The 24,727-nt window shown below is 44.2% G+C and overlaps 1 protein-coding gene across 1 annotated transcript in view; it reads left to right on the plus strand.

The window, feature by feature from the left end:
• The window catches only part of LOC126284244 (PDZ and LIM domain protein 3), a 387,642-nt gene that overhangs the window by 256,674 nt on the left and 106,241 nt on the right, over window positions 1-24,727 (plus strand). The gene's annotated exons all lie outside the window — the stretch shown is intronic.

Here is a 24,727-nt window from a genome sequence, read left to right on the forward strand (position 1 = left end):
CAAGCCGGAAATGAAACTCAATGTAGCTCTCCTCAGGGAACCGCGCGACTGCTATGGTCGCAGGTTCGAATCCTGCCTCGGGCATGGATGTGTGTGATGTCCTTAGGTTAGTTAGGTTTAAGTAGTTCTAAGTTATAGGGGACTGATGACCTCAGATGTTAAGTCCCGTAGTGCTCAGAGCCATTTTTTGAGCTGTTCCCATACAAAAGCATCTCGTACAGTTGCCTTGACTACGCACCTTGCCCTTTCCTCCTTCGCGTTGTGGTGTCTTAAACGCGTACGCATTTCCTGCGTTTACGGGCTGTCAGAGAGGAAAGTCAAACAGAAACGAGTCCGCGTGCAGCGTGTTGACGCGCCACAGAGTAGTTCACTGGACTGCTTTGTTCTCGGCGGGAAGTTGTGCACTTGCGAAAGCCACGGACTCAGTTTAGAGCACAACGCTGGCGTCACCTCTCCACCTTGCTCCTGAGCTGAGATAACTATACGCATACACGCTCAGAACAGTGACCGTACACCTGTTGTTCTCGTATTGGTTTCATTGCTACCTTTTTTTTCACAACTGCTAGTGCCCACTTTTCACATTGAGAGACAAATATTATAATTTCCGTTAGACTATGAAAGGGCAAAAAAGATTAGCTTCTGCAGTGCCTCTAGAACTGTTTGTTGATGTTGGATACCGTATGTTCTCTATGGCTTTTTTTCTTTTGTGATAGCTATTTCTATGGAAACGAGACCTCCCATTGTGTATTGGAGTGTAACAGAATGACGTTTTAAGACTTTAACAGATTTTAGACGAAGAAATTTGGAACGCTTTTATCTAAGAAACCTATAGCCGCAAACGTGAAATAAAATTTTCACAGGACTATGTACTTTCCAGACACTCGGTAGGTTAAATTGTAAGTAGGCTGTTTAGGTTATTATGTTGGTAACGCCACGTAGCGCTCTGTATGAAAATCACTGACTGTGCTGTGTGCAGTCTATGGCTGGTTTCCATTGTTGGAATATTCGCTATTGTAGTGCTGGGCAGTTGTATGTGAACAGCGCGTAGCGTTGCGCAGTTGGAGGTGAGCCGCCAGCAATGGTGGATGTGGAGAGAGAGATGGCAGAGTTTCGAGAGCGATCTGGACGTGTGTCCGCCAGAAAAAGGAAATTTGTAAGATTGGATGTCATGAACTGATACATATATTACAACTTTCGAGCCGGCCGTGGTGGTCTCGCGGTTCTAGGCGCTCAGTCCGGAATCGCGCGACTGCTACGGTCGCAGGTTCGAATCCTGCCTCGGGTATGGATGTGTGTGATGTCCTTAGGTTAGTTAGGTTTAAGAAGTTCTAGGGGACTGATGACCACAGATGTTAAGTCTCATAGTGCTCAGAGCCATTTGAACCATTTTTTATGACTTTTGAACACTATTAAGATAAATACATTGTTCGTTCTCCATCAAAATCTTTCGTTTGCTAACTATGCCTATCAGTAGTTAGTGCCTTAAGTAGTTAGAATCTTTTATTTAGCTCGCAGTATTGGCGCACGCTGTATTGCAATAGTTTGAGTAACGAAGATTTTTGTGAGCTAAGTGATTCATGAAAGTTATAGGTTATTTTTAGTCAAGGTCATTCTTTTGTAGGTATTATTGAAAGTCAGATTGCGTTGCGCTAATAATATTGTGTGTCAGTTTATTGTTGATCAGAATAAGTAAAGAGAGAAATGTCTGAGTACGTTCAGTTTTGCTCAGCTGTTTGAAAATCAAATAACGTGGAGGTTTTCCAGCAATGTCATTCATAAATTTTTCTAAGGGGATGTTTCAAAATGAAACACCATAATAATTTAATTTGGAGAACGTTAATTGACAGTAGAGTACAACCCGATACTGTGAACCTATTTGTGGCTTCACTAGCGTCGAGTAAATGCGCAATATGACGACCATCAGCTTCGTTACATAATGAGCAACAACGAACCGTTTTGCAGTGTATGTGTTATTCCGAATTTTATTGCATCGTTCCAGAGAAAGAAGCCAAGAGGGGTGAGCTCATCGGAGCGCACAGGCCAAGAGACTGGGCATCCCCTCCCAATTACTGTCTGCCTGGAATTGTCTGCGGAATATTGACAACTATCAGCTGTAGAATGGACGACGACAATGAAAATTTGTGCCGGGCCTGGAGAGGAACCCGGGTTTCCTGCTTATCGCCTTACCATTTGGCTATCCGTGCACGACTCAACGCCAGGCCCAAGCGGGGATGCTGGGTTCGTGTGCCAGTCCGGCACGAGTTTTCACTGTCGGCATTCCATTATACACCTGATGGTTGTCCACATTCGCAACTGAGAATACGCTTCATGTACACTCCTGGAAATTGAAATAAGAACACCGTGAATTCATTGTCCCAGGAAGGGGAAACTTTATTGACACATTCCTGGGGTCAGATACATCACATGATCACACTGACAGAACCACAGGCACATAGACACAGGCAACAGAGCATGCACAATGTCGACACTAGTACAGTGTATATCCACCTTTCGCAGCAATGCAGGCTGCTATTCTCCCATGGAGACGATCGTAGAGATGCTGGATGTAGTCCTGTGGAACGGCTTGCCATGCCAGTTCCACCTGGCGCCTCAGTTGGACCAGCGTTCGTGCTGGACGTGCAGACCGCGTGAGACGACGCTTCATCCAGTCCCAAACATGCTCAATGGGGGACAGATCCGGAGATCTTGCTGGCCAGGGTAGTTGACTTACACCTTCTAGAGCACGTTGGGTGGCACGGGATACATGCGGACGTGCATTGTCCTGTTGGAACAGCAAGTTCCCTTGCCGGTCTAGGAATGGTAGAACGATGGTTTCGATGACGGTTTGGATGTATCGTGCACTATTCAGTGTCCCCTCGACGATCACCAGAGGTGTACGGCCAGTGTAGGAGATCGCTCCCCACACCATGATGCCGGGTGTTGGCCCTGTGTGCCTCTGTCGTATGCAGTCCTGATTGTGGCGCTCACCTGCACGGCGCCAAACACGCATACGACCATCATTGGCACCAAGGCAGAAGCGACTCTCATCGCTGAAGACGACACGTCTCCATTCGTCCGTCCATTCACGCCTGTCGCGACACCACTGGAGGCGGGCTGCACGATGTTGGGGCGTGAGCGGAAGACGGCCTAACGGTGTGCGGGACCGTAGCCCAGCTTCATGGAGACGGTTGCGAATGGTCCTCTCCGATACCCCAGGGGCAACAGTGTCCCTAATTTGCTGGGAAGTGGCGGTGCGGTCCCCTACGACACTGCGTAGGATCCTACGGTCTTGGCGTGCATCCGTGCGTCGCTGCGGTCCGGTCCCAGGTCGACGGGCACGTGCACCTTCGGCCGACCACTGGCGACAACATCGATGTACTGTGGAGACCTCACGCCCCACGTGTTGAGCAATTCGGCGGTACGTCCACCCGGCCTCCCGCATGCCCACTATACGCCCTCGCTGAAAGTCCGTCAACTGCACATACGGTTCACGCCCACGGTGTCGCGGCATACTACCAGTGTTAAAGACTGCGATGGAGCTCCGTATGCCACGGCAAACTGGCTGACACTGACGGCGGCGGTGCACAAGTGCTGCGCAGCTAGCGCCATTCGACGGCCAACACCGCGGTTCCTGGTGTGTCCGCTGTGCCGTGCGTGTGATCATTGCTTGTACAGCCCTCTGGCAGTGTCCGGAGCAAGTATGGTGGGTCTGACACACCGGTGTCAATGTGTTCTATTTTCCATTTCCAGGAGTGTATTTCATAATGGCTGTACTCGCATCGATTCCTCTTCCTTTGGAGATGCATGCATGTCCGATGGAACGCTGCACCAAAATTCGGAATAACACATACACTGCTCTCGGCTACCCTGGCGGGTGGGGGAGAAATACAATATTGCATCGTAATTCGGAATTTGATCCAACGACACCGGGCAAGCGACTTTCAAGTAAAATGTCTCCCTGTACGTACGGGAATACACATAACGGATGTACGAGTACGGGTCGTAGACGCATGGCTGACGACATATGGAAGGTTGGGTCTGGCCTTGAGTAGTGCACGGATAGCCAAATGGTATGGCGACAAGCGGGAAATCCGGGTTCCACTCCCGGACCGGCACAAATTTTCATTCTCGTCGTCCATTCTACAGCAGATAGTTGTCAATTTTTGCAACTGCGAATACATTTCATGGAACCATTTTTTTTAAGTTTATGATCCCGCGCTATCCTCCCATTGCACCAAAATCTGTAAAGACACGCCCAGAAAGCTGAGATATTGTTCCTATTGGCGCAGGGTACATTAAAGACTTTACATAACCCCAGAGAAAGAAGTGAAGAGGGATGAGATCATGGGAGCGCATAGGCCAAGAGACTGGGCATCCCCTCCCAATTACTGTCTGCCTGGAATTGTCTGCGGGATATACCCTGGCCCGACGATCGATGTGCGTTGGAACACCATCGTTCTGAAACCACAAACTATTGCGCAATTACAAGGGAACGTTCTCCAAAGGTTCAGGCAAAGTACTGTTCAGAAAGTTCAAATACAACACACCATTCAAACCATCAAGTAAGATGGTGGGCCGATAAAGTTATATCAAAGAACACAGCCCAAATGTTCATTGAGGACCTCACCTAGCAACTTCTCATATAAGTAGTGCGTGTATGTTTAGAAGCCCATTGGCGTCCGTAGGTACTATATTTCACATTTCCAGCTATAGATTTCTTATATGAAAATGTTCGTACTGTACTAATAAGTGGGCGCATACTGCTAAGTTCTCTGTCAATTCGATTCGATTCTGAAATCACTGCAGTAAAATACACACACCCTCAACATGTGAAATTCTCTTTCATTTCTTACTGCACTTCAGGCTTCTACGCTTTTTTTGTGAGGCATTATGTACGTACAGAGTGTAACAAAATTTTGGAGATTGTAGAGGATGAAATTATGAACGTTTCGATAACAGGACCTGTAGACTAAAATGTGAAATAAACTATCTAAAGCCACCACAGAGCTATTGAAAATCAACGCACTTCTTGTATTAGAAGTTACCAGGTAAGATTCTCGGTGAACGTTTGGGTGGCAGTACATGGAGATCACGTTACTGGACCACTCACCTTACACATCGTTTAAATTGTGTGTGGTATCGGGGCTTTCTTGCGGCATTCTAAGCAGTCACCATTAAGACGGCATCCTTCATTTACGACGGTTTCGTAGCGCTATGTCCGCTTCTTTGAGCGCTCGGCCAGTTCGGTGTGTCGCAACAGATTTCGTTCACATTGCTGCTCGATCAGCGTTTTTTTCTTGCCGGCGTTCCGACGGTCATTGAATCGTGCACTGCTTCTGGCTTTGACAGGGAAAATCTTTGACAGTTTTTTAACTTCTGCCAGACATACTATTGTGGGGTGCACCAAATCTGTCCCGCCATGATCCGCCCTCACAGCTCTTACTTCCACCAGTACCTCAGCTCCTAGCTTCCAAATTTCACAGACGTTGTTCTCCTTAGCCTAGCACTCCTGGAAGACAGTATATTATAGAGAAATGCCTTAGTCTCAGTCTAGGTTTGTTTCCGTAATTTTCACTCTACAGCAAACTATGCGCCGATTTGAAACTTCCTGGCATATTAACAACTGTATCTCAAAAGGGGACTCGAACTTGGAACCTTTATGTTTCGAGGCCAAAAATGAGGGCGGCATGAGAGTCGTACCTCGACAGCTTAGTCGGTAGATCATTTGCCAGTGGTAGGCCTAGCTTTCAGTTCAAATCCCGGTTAGGCACAAAGGTTTGTTTTGAAATTGTGCAGACCCATTTGTTGCGTATTCTTTGGGATAACTATTCGTTTGAGACGTACAACTGACGTGACGTGTCTGCTATTATTTACCAGGCGAAGCGAACTGAAAACCGGACCTGGTTGCCAGCACCATCGTGTTTATCCCGAGAAACAGGTAGGAGAGGTAGTAACAGCGTATTGTATTGTATGTTAACCGACGACCTAGAAACGACGGAGAGGCTCCGTCCCCGCCGCTCCGCAGTGGTGCACAACCCCACGATGACTACCGCAGTCCACTTCACCCCTCCGCCGCCCCTCATCGAACCACTCTTTCAGAGTTACTGTCCCGTTCTCACAGCGAACGTCTCACACCAGACGAGTGTAACCCCTATGTTTGCGTGGTAGAGTAATAGTGATGTACGCGTACTTGGAGAACTTGTTTGCTCCGCAATCGCCGACATAGTGTAGCTGAGTCGGAATGAGAGGACCAACCCGCATTCTCCGAGGCAGATTGAAGACCGCCAAAAAACCATCCACAGACTTGCCGGCTCACCGGACCTCGACACAAGTCCGCCGGGCGGATTCGTGCCTGGGACCAGGCGCTCCTTCGGTACAGCGTATACTTCGTATTCTTAAACGTAGGGTGCCAACAAGCTGCAATTCTGTACCTCAATCCTCTGCGTAAGGCAGAAGTTAAACGTTGATCAGCGGTTTTGTTTGACAATATTTCTCATTCAGTACCAAAGCAACATTTATTCGCAGTGTAATGTATATTAATCCATGTTTCGTCCGAAGTAACCATTAGCGTCTTTCATTCTGATGTTTGATTTTTGTCGTAAAAATTTAGCCGAGTATACCTTCTTTGCAACTGCGTTGTGTTGTTCGCGTATGATGACTCGTTTAATCTGGCATCATTCGAACCAATTCGCGTAGACAGAACACCTCTTCTGTTTTCCTGCTCGTCTTGATCTGTGAGATAAAATCTGTGAAGTTTGCGCAAAGTTGCTATTCCCCTGAATTATTCATAATGTCGCTGAATTAATGCCTAATAACACACTTATCTGTACCAAAAATGTGATATTATTGTGTTCATCTTGCCTCTTCTTTGGTGACAGATACTAGAATCATATTCCGCTCAGCACCATGTCCATCCTGTCGTAATTTGCACACCATCAATTGACTCAGCTGTAATACTTTCCTTGCACTTTCTGTCACCTTATCTGCCAGCACGATCAGTAATTCTCACTTCTCATCGTCAATAAATTTAATAGCTTTAACGGCAATCCGTTACATTGAGTAGTTGTTCACAAATGGTTGGACTTCGTAGCTATGTAGATAAAAGGGTACCTTTCTCTTTATTTAATCTTAATATTGACTGTGCATTCGTGGTCCGTTAGCTTATCCGCTGTGGAGGTGACGTTTCAGATCAATTTATTGTGGTGCCTCGATTATGGCTTGCGAGACTTTGTGCCGCCGTTAAGGAACAAACGGTGCCGGTATACTCCAGGTGTCTCGTGGTAGAGCGGAGAGTGTCAGCGTTGGTTAAGAGTCTGCGGGTGGTCATGACAATGTGGACGATGTAATCGTGAATATATAGCATTTCCCGTTCTTGGTGGAGCTTTCGAATCCTGCCCCATCTGAGTGCCCCTATAAAGATCCTGACTTAACTGTATAAGGGGCCATACATAGTCATGTGACCAAGTTAGTCTCCGCTGCGGTCGGATCAGTCGTTTGCTTTGGTGAGGAACACATCTCTGAGCAGTGCGCCGGTCGGTGTTTGTTGATGCAGAAATGGTGCAGTCATTGAGGGAGGAACAATGGGGAATAGCTGGTACACTATTTTTAAAACATGACAGCCTTGGGCCAAAATATATAAAAACTAATTTCCTTTCCTGCTTGTCATTAACAGCAATGTATTTCTTACCAAAGAGTCTTGTGGATTGGTATACACAGTTTTAAACTCTGCGGTACATGGTAGTGCAACAAGTAGAAATTCGGCAGGCACATACCGACCCCTGCAGTATACAGTGTAGCCAAGGAGAAACGGTCAATATTCAGGAACACGACAGAAACGGTCATTCGAATCAAAAACGTCCAGTAAACAGGGGCTCTAAAATGCATACATTACGAGCTATGAGCACTTGTTCATCTTATTACTGTGAAAAACATCTGTTCCACTAAACAAGTACTCATAGCTCTTAAGTTATGCATTTTAGAGCCCATGTTTACAATCGCTCGTGCGCCGCCTGTAACACTATGCTCAAATTCACTTAAATCTTGATAATCCACTATTGTAGCAGCGTTAGCCGATCTGACAACTGCGCCAGACACTTGTCTCATATAGGCGTTCCCGACCGCGGCGCCGAATTCTGCCTGTTTACATATCTCTGTATTTGAATACGCATGCCTATACCAGTTTCTATGCCGCTTCTGTGTTTATAGCTGAAGAGAGGAGAGCATGTTGGTATTAGAACAAAAGCTTAACAGGACTGTATTCGCAGAGTGTACACTATATCTACATCTGTATACTGCAAACTACTATGAGGTGCCTGACAGAGGGTACGCCCCATTACATCAGTTATTACGGATTTTTCTCGTCCCATTCACGAATGCAGCGCAGGAAGAATGATTGCTTAAGCAGCTATGTGCGTCCTGTAATTGCTCTAATCTTGTCTTCGCCAGCCCTATGGGGGCGATACGTAGGGGGTTGTAGCATACTCCTAGATTCGTCACTGAATATTCATTCTTGAAACTATATAAGTAGGCTTTCAAGAGGTGTTTGCGTGTACACTATATGATGAAAAGTATCCGAGCACCTGGCTGAAAATGACTTACAAGTTCGTGGCGGCCTCCATCGGTAATGTTGAAATTCAATACGGTGTTGGCCAACAGTTAGTCTTGATGATAGCTTTCTCTCTCGCAGGCATATATTGAATCAGCTGCTGGAAGGTTTCTTGGGGAATGGCAGCCCATTCTTCACGGAATGCACCACTGAGGAGAGGTATCGATGTCGGTGCGGCCTGGCACGAAGTCGGCGTTCCAAAACATCCCAAAGGTGTTGCATAGGATTCAGGTCTGGACTCTGTGCATGACACTCTATTACAGGGATGTTATTGTCATGTAACCACTCCGCCATAGGCCGTTCATTATGAACAGGTGCTCGATCGTGTTGAAAGATGCAATCGCCATCCTCGAATTGCTTTTCAACAGCGTGAAGCAACAAGGTGCTTAAAACATCAACATAGGCCTGTGCTGTGATAATTCCACGCAAAACAACAAAGGGTGCAAGCTCCCTCCATGAAAAACACGATCGCACCCTAACACCACCGCCTCCGAATTTTACTGTTGGCACTACACACGCTGGCAGATGACGTTTACCGGGCATTCGCCGTACCCATACCCTGCCACCGGATCGCCACATTGTGTACCGTGATTCGTCACTCCACTCAACGTTTTTCCACGGTTTAATGGTCCAATGTTTACGCTCCTACCCCAAGCGAGGCGTCGTTCGGTATTTACCGGCGTGATGTGTGGCTTATAAGCAGCCGCTCGACTATGAAATCGACGTTTTCTCAACTCCCGCCTAAATGTCATAGTACTTGCAGTGGATCCTGATGCAGTTTGAATTCCCGTGTAATGGCCTCGATAGACACACATTACAACTCTCTTTAACAATCGGTGGTCTCTGTCAGTCAACAGACGAGGTCGGCCTGTATGCTTTTGTGCTGCACGTGTCCCGTCACGTTTCCACTTCACTATCACATCGGAAACAGGGATGTTTAGGAGTGTGGAAATCCCGCGTACAGACGTATGACACAAGTGGTACCCAATCACCTAACCAAGTTAGAAGTCCGTGAGTTCCGCGGAGCGTCCCATTCTGCTCTCTCACGATGTCTAATGACTACTCAGCTCGCTGACATTGGAGTACCTGTCAGTGGGTGGCAGGACAATGCACATAATATGAAAAATGTATGTTTTTGGGGGTGTCCGGATACTTTTGATTACATAGTGTATGTTACATTTTCGTTCATTCTCAAGTGTCAATTCCTTCAGGTATTTCAGCATTTCACAATAGTGTTGTGGCGTTGTTCACATATACTGTAGATAAATGTAGATTAGGACTATGTAAATACAAGAATTAAATGCTTGAGGCATGTCGCACAGTATTTTTAAAATCATGTGTATCTGATTACAGATGTCACTTTTTCCATACTGCCGGGAAAAAAATGGAACATATTCAAAGACAAGGACATTTTACGAAAAGAGAGGTGACAAGTAGTTCGTCATTGTAGGAAAATATGATAACGACCCCCCCACCCCTCCCAAGAATAAAAAGAAAAACACCTCCTCCAGTTTTCTCCTGGTGGCATCGCAGGCTTGTATTCTCGCAAGAAAACTATCGTAAAAGGGTCGAGTGGCGTCCTGCGGTAGATTGCCCCAAGTATCTGTCGCCTTTTGTTGCAAGTCATCAATGGTTCTTGTAAGCACTGGAGGACGAGTAAGATCCCGCTTCATCATCTGCTCAGGCTAGTTGTTGAACACCACGTTGCGTAGTAGCAGCTGTACGTACATGTGTATTGTCCTGCTGAAAAACCACATCACCTTCCTGTCAAAGGAATGGCAGTATCACGGGGATAACAGCCTATGTAATGTAGCGGGCAGTGATTACTTTACCCTGGAGAAAACACCAACTATGAAACTTCCTGACAGATTAAAACTGTGTTCCGGACCGACACTCGAACTCGGGAACTTTGCCTTACGCGGGCAAGTGCTCTATAGCAACTGAGCTACCCAAGGACGACTCATGCCCCTCCTCACAGCTTCAATTCCGCCAGTACCTCGTCTCCAACCTTCCAAACTTCACAAACTAGTCCTGTACGGGCCTTTCTGGATACAGAAAATGTTCGACTGGTGCGCTGGCCAGCACATTCTCCAGGTGCATGGGCAGCTGTACCTGTACAAGCCATCCAAGCTCTGTTTGACTCAGTGCCCTGGCGTATCAAGGCCGTTATTACGGCCAGACGTGGTTGTTCTGGGTACTGATTTCTCAGGATCTATGTACCCAAATTGCGTGAAAATGTAATCACATGTCAGTTCTAGTATAATGTATGTGTCCAATGAATACCCGTTTATCATCTGCATTTCTTTTTGGTGCAGCAATTTTAATGGCCAGTAGTGTAGTAAGGAGCCTTGGCCTCTTCTACAATTTCCTTCCATCTCTCTCGATGCTTTTCCAATACTCTCCAGTTTCTGTAGCCCATCTTCCTAAGATCTTCGATTACTGCCTCTACCCATCTGGCTCTTGGTCGACCACGTCCTCTCTGCCCTGCTGCTGGCTCGAATTATGCCGATACTAAATCAATTGCTAAATCCAAAATCACTTAATAATTAAAAGAAATTACTGCAAAAAGAGCATTTAGTTTAACAAAACTTACATATAATACAAAGCAAAAGTGAATAAACAAGCAAGAATAAAACTTTTAAGGACAAAAAAATAAGAAATTTATAAATTAATGAAATCAAGAAAAAATAAAAGTTTCAAATATTTAAAGAAAAAAAAAGAAAAATCACGAACATTAACAAAAAAAAAAAAGAAACGCACTCCCGTATGACCTCAACAACTTCTCTATTATGTATTGGTTGGTTGTTTCGGGAAGGAGACCAGACAGCGTGGTCATCGGTCTCATCGGAGTTGGGAAAGATGGGGAAGGAAGTCGGCCGTGCCCTTTCAGAGGAACCATCCCGGCATTTGCCTGGAGTGATTTAGGGAAATCATGGAAAACCTAAATCAGGATGGCCGGACGTCTCTATTATATATAAATAAAGATTAATAGGGAACATGTATACCAATAAATGTATCATATTCTTTCTTATTTAATCTTTCTTTTCACTAATAATAAAGAAAGATTAAATAATATAATAATATTCTTTTGGTACTTCTGTATCATTCATGGGAGTCACATGTCCCGCCCACCTCAGTCTGGATGATTTCACTATCCTTCTGATGGATTGGTCTTTGTATATGGTATAGAACTCATGATTGTATCTCCTCCTCCATCTTCGTCTTTCACAGACTGGGCCGATAATTCGTCTAAGTACCTTTCTTTCAAATGCATCCAGTGTTTCAATATCTTTAGTTGTTAATGTCCAGGCTTCAGAGGCATCTGTAAGCATTGGTCGTATAAGTGATTTATACATAGTTAATTTCGTGGTACGAGTCAGCCCAAGGCTCATCATGAGATGTAGAGCCAAGAACGAAGAAGAAGTGTAGTAAGGAAATTGGACGATAATTATTGAAGTCTTACTTGTCCATGGCCTCCTGGCTCTAAGACTGATTGGACATCATCCCGACTGCATTTTACTGCTTCTGGCGTGATAAGGGTGGGAGTGAGGTGACACACGTAGTTTACGACGAACCCAGTGGGGAGGCGTGTTTCCCGGAAGGAGCGGCGGCGTGCCCGTGGCGGGACTTGCGCAAGCGGCCGGCAGGCGCGCCAGCCGTCCCCTCGCGGCGGTCGGTGGTCGTGGGCGGAGAGCGGGGCGTCCGCCGGCTGCTGCGGTAGGCGGGCGGCCGCAGTCGGCACCGGGACGCGACTCGCGAGCGGCGACTCCTCTGCAGGCGACATGGCTGCCGACGTCGGCGAGGCCGCCGGGCTCTGGGTGAGGCACCTTACTGTGGCGCAGGGCGCTCCAGGCCCCAGTCAGCTAAACGGAAAACTTCGGAACGTCGTGTCAACATATGTCCTGCGGCCGGTACTCTCTGAGTAATGGCATTGGTGCAGTTGACAATAAATCAGCTGATCGTTACCCGCTACAACTCGTATGAAATAATGCGAAAGCCAAATTATTTTGGAGCTCGTGAAGAGCTAATGCACCCATTTTTAACGTGTGAACTAGCACCTATCCAGAAAACAAGCGCTTCCCCCACTGTGATTTCGGAAGTTTTTCAGGCGTGATTAACTGCTGCTACATTTTCGACTTTCTTCCATTTTCGACAATTGACAGCAATTGTGTTCTTGCGTACAATATTTCTACAAAGCAACCTGGTAGTCTACTTCAGGTGCTGCGAGCGTTGATCAGACCTGCGCTCTTTTCTAGACTCCAGTCTCCAGATCGCCAGTTGCAACACTTGAACAAAACATCTAGGTAAGGCGTCGAAATATTTTGCGCCAACATAGAATCGCAGTTTAGCTGGAAACCCATAAACTTGCAAGTTATTTCTGTCCTCTTTTTCACTTTTTACCTGTGTACATGGGTCTTAAACCGAGGTCTAATCCATTATCTGACTGAGAAGTCTCTAGTGATCTTAGTGGGTTTACTACAGGCCTGCTTATGACGTTTCAAAGTCCTAGATAAGTTTTGTTGGTCGTGAGAAAAATTCAGGCGCCCTTCCTGTTGTTTTGGTGGGGAAAAATTCGTCAAATTCTGTAGTAAGAGCACATACCGTGCTCCTGTCAGGCAACTACCTTCAACAAGTGTTCCAAGCGCGTAAGAAGGGTTGTCAGTGAATCACAATATGTAAACTTATCAACTACGAAATCATGCTGTATGTTACTCCTTACAGTACTGTATTTTGCTCAAACATGGAATCGCAGTTTAGCTGGAAACCCATAAACTTGCAAATTGGTTCTGTCCTCGTTTTCGCTTTTTACCTGTGTACATGGGTCTTAAACTAAGGTCTACGCCATTATCTGACTGAGAAGGCTCTAGTGATCTTAGTGGGTTTACTACAGGCCTGCTTGTGACGTTTCAAAGTCCTAGATAAGTTTTGTTGGTCGTGAGAAAAATTCAGGCGCCCTTCCTGTTGTTTTGGTGGAAAAAAAATGCGTCAAATTCTGTAGTAAGAGCACATACCGTGCTCCTGTCAGGCATCTATCTTCAACAACTAGTCCAAGCGCGTAAGAAAGGATGTCAGTGAATAACACTGCACAATATGTCAACTTATCAACTAAGAAAACATGCTGTATGTTACTCCCTACAGTACTGTTGGGATTTTACCAGCTCCCTTGTAAGATTTATAGATGGTGCTTCTGTTGCTGGTAAACTTTGGTTTGGCACTGAACATATTTTGAAGAATCAGTTCGCTTTAGCAGTTAACCATATTCCCATCGCCTGTTACCATCTCCTTCTTCAGTCTGTGGCAAGACAGCGCTAGTGGCAGACATAGCCTTCAGGTTCTACTCGTCTATCGTCCACCAGACTAAATAAAATGTAAATGTCGTGCGACTAGGGCCTCCCGTCGGGTAGACCGTTCGCCGGGTGCAAGTCTTTCGATTTGACGCCACTTCGGCGACTTGCGCGTCGATGGGGATGAAATGATTATGATAAGGACAACACAACACACAGTTCCTGAGCGGATAAAATCTCCGACCCAGCCGGGAGTCGAACCCAGGCCCTTAGGATTGACATTCTGTCACGCTGACCACTTTTTTTGTCTTCGATATAGTTCGTTGCGTTTGGTCTGAGCGGACGTTAAAAGACGTCCGTTCAAGGTGATTCTTTGACTCAGTTTTTTTATTACGAAGAGCACGCTGAGCTACCGAGCTGGCGACCACTCAGCTACCTGGGTCGGACGTCCACCACACTCATGTTTACGGAATAACAAGTTTTGTGGGGTTTTATTGTGTTTCTTAGAGTGTGTTTATTCGACCTTAGTTCACTAATTCTTTTAAATCTTGTTGGCTCTATCGCTCAGATATAGTTTTGCTCAGTGGGAAAAGAACTACCTTCGCGCAGGGTATCGAAAGGTCCGAAAAACTTATTGGATATTTTCTGCCCATAAAACTGTAGTACCTTGTCTCCAACTGAAGCGCCCCCATTGCAAAGGTTTTCACTTAAGACGTGAGGCATATCGGAATACTCTGCAGATATGTCACTGCAGCTAATGTTGTGAACTACACTAGTAAACTGGTACAGGTAAACAGTATACGTATCTCTGCACAAGGGGAAAAGGAAGGAAGGTAAAGGCTTTATCTCCCGACGATAACGATGGTGTGTTTTTCAGTGTACGGAAGGAAATAACACGCATCTTTTTCGAAGATGGCATTTGTTTTAAGCCAATACAGGGAACCCACGGTAACCTTAAAACCGGATAAACCTGCGAGGATCTTGAGGACTCCTCTGGCAAGTCCAATACGCTAGTGATGAGCGCAATGAACGGGCCTACTTTCCGCATCATGCAAGTTTCAAATGACTATAGGCCTACCTCGGAAACGTTTGAGAGTGGAACCTGTCTTTTTTTGATTCCTTCCTTTAATAAGAGTTAATGACCTTACCTCCTTACGAATGACTGTTTCGTCTTGAAATAAAGTGTATTTTTGTAGAACAGTGGTTCACTGTCATTTGCCAAGGGGCGTGGCGATTGGCTTCGATTCTAGATGAGACAGTGACAAGGTCGCTGCGTTCTCATCCATTGTCTTTAGAGTCCCGGCGTCGCACGGATTCGGCCGAGTGACACATAATTACTTTCTGGCGCCGCCTGTTATTGTTTACAGTGGGTGTTGAACTGGGACGTTGGCTAGTTCGTAATCTGGGTTAAAACACCGTTTTTGAACACTTATGTATTTACACTGTATTTGCGGAGATGGTTACTGTTTCAAGGTTATTTGTGTTTAGCTGTCACTGCTGTACTTTTTCCAACTACGACAAACATTTCATATATAAAAAAAGAAGGAAGGATGAATAGAACTTTCTACTAAACGTACCATCGACAATGAAGCTATTTGAGACGGAGAAGAAACTCTTATTACGGAAGGATGAGGAAGGAAACTGGCCGCGTCCTTACAGGAACCAGTCCAGCATTCGCCTTAAACGATTTAAGGAAACGAGGAAAAACCTGTATCTGGGTGGCCGGAGGGGGATTTGTACATTTCACGTATAAATTCCACTCAAACATTACACGGAATCTGCAGTGAGCCTCCGTTACTGCTGGAAGCTTCACTCGGTGTACTTATTGTAGCGGGGTCTCTCATGTTCGAGAACGGTAAGCACTTTTTCGGAAATAATCTTACTAAGAAGCGACTGGCTTGAAATTCTCTTATAGCCAGACACTATGTCGACGCAGTTGTAGCGCGTACTGCACCTCTTTAATCTATTAAAGGTGATTAAGTCTACCAAACACCGGAGTGAATCATTACATAAATTTGGTTGGTTGGCCGATTTGAACAAAGGACCAAACAGCGAGGTCATCGGTCTCATCGGATTAGGGAAGGATGGGGAAACAAGGCGGCCGTGCCCGTTCAAAGGAACCATCCCGTCATTCGCCTGAAGCGATTTAGGGAAATCACGAAAAACGTAAATCAGGATGACCGAAGCGAGTTTGAACCGTCGTTCTTCCGAATGTGAGTACAGCGTGCTAACCACGCGCCACTTCGGTCGGTATTTTGTACATATGGGAAACGGCATCAGAAAGAACCGCTGTATAAATTCCAGGAGATGGGCTGGCACTTCTCATGCCGAAATCTACCCTCGTCTAGAAATTGTTCACTTTGTGACAGTTTGAAGAAAACTAATAACAGTCGTAGGCTTTATCATCAGAAGTTCCAGTTCCTGCCCCTGTTAACTAACATAAGTGTCTGTCGTCTACAGTCTCCAAATGGTATCGCCGCCCAAACTTCATCGCAAATAACTGCCAAATTATTCCTATATATTGGCAATTGATATATGTACTACTAAAATCCTGTTGGCCTCCACCAATAACGGTAGCAGATAATATATGTTCTGTGCTATAGCATCGTACTAACAATCACCACCGGCCAATTTTTCCTCGACTTGTAGGCAGTTCGACTGCTGGTAAGTTTTTCCACACGAGCAAGTGTTGCTGTCCACCATACTGTAGCAAAATGGCAAACGTACGCTTGGTCGGCATTTTCTATTCGCCTCAGCTACTGAAGCAAACATTCCAAGATGTTTAATTATTTATCTTCTTTCATGTTTGATGGATCAGTTTCATGATACCTCACTATGATGTGCAGAGCGTCATCTGTCTTACAGAAATGAAAAATTTTCTCAGTGAGAAAAGTAGCTTAAAATCGACAGTTGTTTAAATATTTATATTTACCTATGATGCTTTAAGATAATTAAACATACTTGATGACAGGTACTGGTGCGTGGACAGGTGTTTTCTGTCTGGACATTCTTCTGTGTAGCAGGGGGCTTGGGTTGGGTTGGGTTCTATGGGGAAGGAGACCAGACAGCGAGGTCATCGGTCTCACCGGATTAGGGAAGGACGGGGAAGGAAGTCGGTCGTGTCCTTTCAAAGGAACCATCCCGGCATATGCCTGGAGCGATTTAGGGAAATCACGGAAAACCTAAATCAGGATGGCCGGTCGCGGGATTGATGTGTAGCAGGAAGTGTCATCATTATCTATAGCCGCTTTTCATTCACTAATAGATTATTTTGCATTATTTGTCCTGCCGTAGCCATATCGTGAATAGTGGAGACCGTTTGTATTCCTAGTGTCATACCCATGAACACTTCAGTTTCTTTCACAAATATTAACGGTTACTAATGACAAGTTGCATAAAAGAATAAATATGTTGTGAAGCTGTTGTTAGTACGTTTGGGTTGCTTCAGTTATTGTCAAGTGGAGACTAGAGAATTTTCTCCACATGTAATCCTTATTGCACATTAACGTACAGTGAATGCGCTTTGTTCAAGTACAGAATTGCACCGGAATGTTTTTTGTCAAATATTGGCATGCTGTGTGGAAATACAAATAAGTTCTTACAATCAAGTAAACACAACAACCAAGCACTTTTAATAATACTATTTATTACGAACAAATAGCACCAGCACTTGTTTCCAACCGATAGCGTCATCACCAAACGACTGTTCACGTTTCAACAGATCACGTTAACAGGACTGGTTGCTGGTTTTACTTTATTTTAAGAATTAACCTGTATATTTTGGTAGCTGACATCTGCAGTCGCACGCAGAGTAAATAAATTTAAGAGAGTAAGAAGCTCTTTGTCGTTTAAAAGTTCTATTTTGCATCAATGTACTCTTAGAAACTTTTTTTTGTTTTCGTGTGCTTTTTCCTCCTGTTCTATTATTTTTTTGTTTTCGTGTGCTATTTCTTCCTGTTCTATTATTATTGTCTAAGTTCCATTCTGTCTTGCACCTAACAACATGAAGTAGGGTTTTTTTATCGAAAGTTTACAGATTAACAACTTCGCTGGAAGACTGACCTTCCGTCAGTATTGCGAAATCACGCGTTAGAACACACGAGAGGGCGGCATCGCAGAAAGTCAGAATACGGTGCCAGAGGCATCTTCGTATCTGGGCATTCGTAACAGACTGTGGGTACTTTCGAGAAGACAAAGTTTGGGGGCGCAGTGTTGAGTACTGGAATGGCATTCAGAGGAGGCAGGATACAGATCCAGCGCTAGTCCAGATTTAGGTTTTCCGCGTTTTTCCTGAATCAGTTAAAGCGAATGCCGGGTGATTCGTAGAGGATACGGTCGATTTATTTTGTCAAGCATTCGAACTTGGCTACCGTCCCTGATGAAGTTATGGCTGATAGGACGTTAAACTGCGATCTGCCTCCCTTCCGCCCTGTCTTCCTTCATTTCTTCTTTCTTTAGAGCTTAAGACTTTAGTAGAAGATTTTTGCGCATTGTTGATTTTGTTTTTACTTTCCCATAGAGCGAGAGGTCAGTTTGACAATGCTGCAGATGGTAAAGGACGTCATGCTTTTGAAATAACCGTTTAGGACTTTAGTGAACAGATTTATCGGAGCATAAAAGTCTTAAATCTGAGTGTAAGCCTCTTGTTTGTACCTATTACTGTTTTCTATTACGACTTCAATGTCTGCTTGTCACTATGTCATCTTTTGACAGCTTGGTGACTCCAACGCGCAGACGCAGATTCCAGTTCAAAATTTAGTGACCTCGCACACGATATGCACTTTCCGTTTTACACACCAAAGGACTGCAGAATTCTACCATGATTAGTATTAGCATTATGCGCATTTGGTGCCATTACGTGACGCAGACACAGTGTCGTTGTCTGTCTTCCTATGCAACTGCAAGTCAAGTATACCTACCTACAAAACCCTTTTGCTAAACTATATATTTTAGTCTACTTAGTTTTAGGCCATGTGTCATCCCTTGCGGTGCGACTATATGAGCCTCACAGAACCTGATTCCCAAATCTAATTTCTATTGTTGTCTCCCACTTCAGATGCAGTCTACTTTTAAAGCATTCAGTTTGACATGCAGACACTTTCGCAGTTCGTCTTGTCTCAGTACACAGAGACCTATCACTCTCTCTACACTTGTGATTTCTACTTGAACTTCATTTCACTTTACTCAGATACCCCTCGGTGTTTTAACGACGTGTCCGACTTCAGAGATGTGTTATTAATTCTATAAAAAAGTATTACTTTTTGACAAAGCACTTTACTTACTGCTGACTTTCTATGACGCTGTTTAAAGCCGTGGAGAGTTTGTTAAATGAACGAAAACTACCTTTCAGTTAGTGAAGTTCCTAACTTAAATTTAGAGCCTTCAATCTATTGCAGAAAAATCAGGTGTGCCACTGTAATTTCGGCGACCCTGCAAAATACAACTTGTTAAGAAAAAACTCCCCTGCTGAAACGACGGAGTTGTTTGTTATCTCAGCGCGCCCATGCATGGGAGAAACGTAAATAAGCATAAAATGTGTTTGCGTGAAATGGCTTGAAAATGAGATCAACAGAAAAACACATTACCATTAACAACTGTTACTTCTAACTACAGCACACTCCGTTGAGCTGAAAACATACAACAAATGCTTTAATGAGCTTAAAATGCATATTATCACATTCTGTAAGCAATAAGACTGTAAAGTCTTTAGAAAAGTCAGTGTGAAAATATTTTCGAAGTTGCGTGCTCTGAGTTTCTTTTAGCATCAATATTACATGTTCTTAACCGACTTCATTTATCAGTAAACAGCAATTTTATGCCACTAAAATATTATTTTTAATAATCTGCGATTTTCCATCCTCTGCAATGCGGAAATTACTAGTTATAGAGAAAAATGAGTGGGACATGTTTTGTAGGAAATTTAATGTAAGTGAACTTTAACTGCCCCATCCCCACGTTCACATCCCACAGGTGGAAATTACGTGTTGTTCGTGACACTTTTCGTGACACTTTGACTACCAGTACAACGTCTTACGGAAAAATGGTTCAAATGGCTCCGAGCACTATGGGACTTAACATCTGAGGTCATCAGTCCCCTAGCACTTAGAACCGCTTAAACCTAACTAACCTAAGGACATCATACACATCCATTCCCGAAGCAGGATTCGAACCTGCGACCGTAGCGGTCACGCGGTTCCAGACTGAAGCGCCTAGAACCGCACGGCTACACCGGCCGGCTCTTACGGCACATGAGGCACTTGGCATTTCATTATTTCATTCGCCACGGCGACAGAAGCGTTGTAGCTTCACTACAGCACCTACCTGTTTGTAAAGTGACTTGCTAGGTAGCAAGTTAGAAACTAACGATAGACTGAAACACAGTTTCCAGCACCTTACATAAATTCTTATACTATCCTTAAACTAAGTTAACCGACAGTTTACTCGCATTTCTTGTTCTTCTTTCTTCAATTTTACTTAATATCACTTGCTCTGTTGCTCAACTGATGGACTTGAGTATAATGACTACATTGACAGCATTATTTCCGTATCATCAACATAAGACGACATTTACTGCAATGGGTCTGTTATGATTCACTGTACACATCAGTTAGTCACAGTTCACAATCCAACATTCCACGCTTCAGTGATCTCATAGTTTCTTGAAATTACAGAAATAAAACCTTAAGAGGGCTGTAAAACAATATCCGGAACAAAAAAACTTTATTAGCTTTCTACTGCAGTTAGTAAGGGATTATTTATGTTCTGTGGGCGTAAGAGGGTGGGGGTCGCCGGATTGTTCTCGGACACTTTCCTCCTTTATAGGTCTGCAGACCGAAGTGCGATCAGGTGATTCTGCACTCAGTCTGCCTCACTACGTCACAAGAAGCAGCTACAAGGTGTTTCACAAAATTATACTGATCCTTCCACTGAGCGTCGAATCACTGGCATCGCAGTGCGTAAACATGCCTGGGTGGTGTTTATTTCCCACATAGTGTACTAATAACACGTGGAATTGCAGGTGTGAGTTACTACAAATACTAACGCAACAAACGCATATGGGCAGAAACTACGTAAATCCCTTCATACTGTTCTACACTGATAGTAGGGAAATTAATTTGTTAGTCATCCTGTACGGCAGCTGTATTGTTCTTCTGGGAAAGGCAAATTTCCCGGTCACGAACGCTGCTCGCTTTTGATTTTGCTGACAGCCTATATCTCCTCGGCACTTACTGTCCAGTTCTCTTCTGTGAGCAGTCAAAAGTCTTCACTGAGCATGTCTTTATATAGTGATTTACATTTTATTAAGTGAGTACTTGTTTTCTGTTGTTAAGTGAACCATTAGTAAAATATCAGAGCTAACTCTCTTGGACAACTATGTGTGCAGCAAGCAAATCACCTAACAATCCACCACTGGATAATAAGAACTGGTGAGCAGCCATACCATCTAGAACCATCTCGTCGCTACCTGGGACTGTTCCATACATTGCACACCATAGAACTCAGTGATTAATATGAGCGCAGGAATACTGCCACAGGGTGCTCGAGGAATTTGAAAAAGTCTTCTGCACTGACACTTTGATACACGTCAATGGCAGGGTACGAGTACATCCAAAACTACTTCAGGTTAAGAATCCCGCATTCCATCTGTGCATCGTTCAGGCAGGTGGTGGAAGAGCCCTCGCTTGGGTTGGCGGGGTGAGCTGCTTTGGGAGAAATGCATCTCCTGGTACGTCTGACATCGTCTTACACTGCCTAGCGATACAACAATCAACCCTCTGGTCATGTGCATCACTACACATACAATCTCGTATTACGCATCGCTCCCACGTTGTCTCAAAATGGTTTGAGGAAGACTGCACGTACATGATTGTTGCGTGCATCTGGGATGTTATCGACCGAGATGATCACCACATGGTCCCGATCTCGACCAATCTCTAGAAACATTGACCGACGGTTCGGAGGACTCACCAGTGCTTTCAGTGGCTCCAAGCCACGACGCGTCGTCGCAGTCATGACGGGGAAAGTGGTTGCTACGCGCTAGTATATGTCTCTAATTCAGTTTTTAATCAGTGTATTCGGAGAAAAATCTGCCCTTGTGTACGTCCCCTAAAGTAATATTTTGTGTATATCGTTGAATCTCTTCTGAACAACTTTTTTGGGAACTTGGCATTGAGAGAGCAGCCGTTCAGTACATCTATTGTTCTTACCAAATATATTGTTAATATCTGAAAACACTCATAAATACAGCATTAGAAAATTTTAATGTTTTCCACTATCGCCTACTTCGCGTAACTCTGCGTCAAGAAAGATCGAAATGTATAATACTCTCAATCAAGCGGTAACTGTTTTCCTACAGAAGAGGGAAGGATATGATAGTACTACCGAACAAATACTGTTGGGCCCTAATCATCATTCACATTGTTTGTTTACAACGGTCCCTGGAGTACACAAAGGACAGCCCAGCATTTCTTGTCTTTCCTGATATCCGACCAGTTATACCGAATTTGCGTGGATGCCGACTATTATTGTTATTAAGCTTCTGCATTGCGGATATTCTAGAACCCGTGATTGTGTATTGAATATAAATCCTGAAAACTGCAAGCAGTCACTCTTTAAAAATATTCGTTTATTCTATTAACTAGCTTTCGAACCGGACCTGTTCAGGCTCACTTTCAGATAGTGCACATGGAAGTTACATGTTTATAATCGTAGTGTGTTGTTTGGTACTGGCTCCGTGACAGTAACACGAAGAACAAGACTTTATCGTCATGAGAATGCTTATGCGGCGAGTTGTAAGGACTTTATGGGCGGCTTAATACTTGGTTTCCATTGTGATTGCCTATTGACCACAGATACTCACTTTTCACTGTCCGCCTGCTTAGCTGGGTTGTAACGTGCTCGCTTCCCATGCAAGCGGGCCCGGTTCGATTCCCGGCCGTGTTGGAGATTTTCTCTGCTCGAGGACTGGGTGTTCTGTTGTCCTCATCATCATTTCATCCTGATCACCGGCGCTCAAGTCGCCCAATGTGGCGTCCACTGAAAGAAGACTTGCACTTAGCGGCCGAACTTCCCCAGATGGGGCCTCCCGGCCAACGATGCCATCCGCTCATTTCATTTTTTCTCACTTTTCTCTATTAATATAAATACGGGCATATTCTGATTGTCGCGATAAATCTTCCAGCATGTGATGTACAACTGGTACAAAGATCATCACTCATAGACAGATTTTTTTTCGATTAATACAATCTATGTGTGAGCAAATACTACAGTCTGAAAGGGTGTTAACATAATTCCCAAAACATAGTGTTACAATAGTTACAGGCAATTACAACTGTTTATACAGTGCTATTAACTAAACAAAACTTCAAAGTGAACTACAGCCTTATGTGAACTACAGCCTTGTTTCTATTCTTATGTTAACATGATGTGGAATTACTGGCTAATGGTAAACACAGATTCGGTTTATTGCAGCTAACTTGTTTTCCAGACAAATTTCTGTGCCCTATTGATTATCGTGATAATTTCAATAACAGTGCCTAATTACTGAGATTTAGCAATAATTTTAGGTAGGTACTGCATGCAGTAATTGCGTCGGTAGTGCTTCTTCGCGGAATCCGGTTTGATGGTTGTTCTTACCTGTCCCTTGACGTGTTGAGTAGAAATATAATTGCCAAACTCCAACTTCAGTTCTACTTACTGCTGAACGTCAACGATGATCAAAACATTTTTGGAAATATTTGATCACATTGTTGTTATTGATTTCCACGTGTTTTTTTCTTTCTTTCATTCGTGTAACAGCTTGAAACCGTTTCATTTTCTCTGCGTCTCAGTGCAATCCTCGCACATCTCACATCGCTTATGAAGAGCGGAATTCTGATTCATCGTCACAGCCCTCATACCTACAGTTATATCACCCCAGAAGCTACCGAGAGGCTGAAGGTGCACACACTAACAAAGTTTGATAAAGCTTTCAGACACATTAAACTACACAAAAATAGGTTGGACTAAAGTTGTTAAGAGGCTACCTACGTGGATGAGTCATGCTTTGTGAGAATTACTCCAATTAATCTCGTAGTCTGGTGTTCGCTTTTAGCGCTGCTAGATTTACGTGCACATTCAATTTCGTGCCGCTTCTGACGGTTACCTATAAATGTTTGTCCGTCGTGATCGACGCTAATGATTTATCTTCCGGTATTGCACTCAAACAATATCATATATTTTCTTCCTCGGAACATTTTACTGCTGATGAAGCCTCTCCACCCTCGTAACTTCCCAGCTCCGTCACTAATGTCCTTGTAGTCAACGGAATGTTGAATACTAAACATGCTTCCTTTCATTTTGTATCTCATCTTTTCTTTAGCAAGTATTGTAGGGTAGCGAAGTTTGTTTCATATTATTTGAGCGTTCCCTGATTCGCGTGTTTCCTTGTTGACCAGCTGTTTATTCATTGGATTGCCTGTGACTTCAGCTACTTCTTGAACAGCCGTTTTTATTAAAGTTTGTTTCTCTAAGATATACATGAAATTAAATTATAACTGACCAGTCGCCAAAAAATTGTTGACTTTTTTTCCCTTAAAGCCGACCCTCATGATTTTGTTGCTGTTATCGTGGAAATCTTTGGATGTTTTGGTTTCATCAATTTTGGCCTATAATTCAAAATTCTCAACCGTGTGACTCTTATGTTTTCCGAGGGAAGACATACTCGGGCACCGTACGCACTCGGACACCGTATGCAAGGATAATGATTTGTGCAACGATTGTGCAGGTGGCGAGATATGTTCCTGCTCGAAGACTAAGAACTGTTGCGGCTGGGACTTAAGAGTTTTAGCTGGTATGG

The sequence above is a fragment of the Schistocerca gregaria genome, chromosome 8 (genome assembly GCF_023897955.1).
Source record: "Schistocerca gregaria isolate iqSchGreg1 chromosome 8, iqSchGreg1.2, whole genome shotgun sequence".
NCBI lineage: Eukaryota > Metazoa > Arthropoda > Insecta > Orthoptera > Acrididae > Schistocerca > Schistocerca gregaria.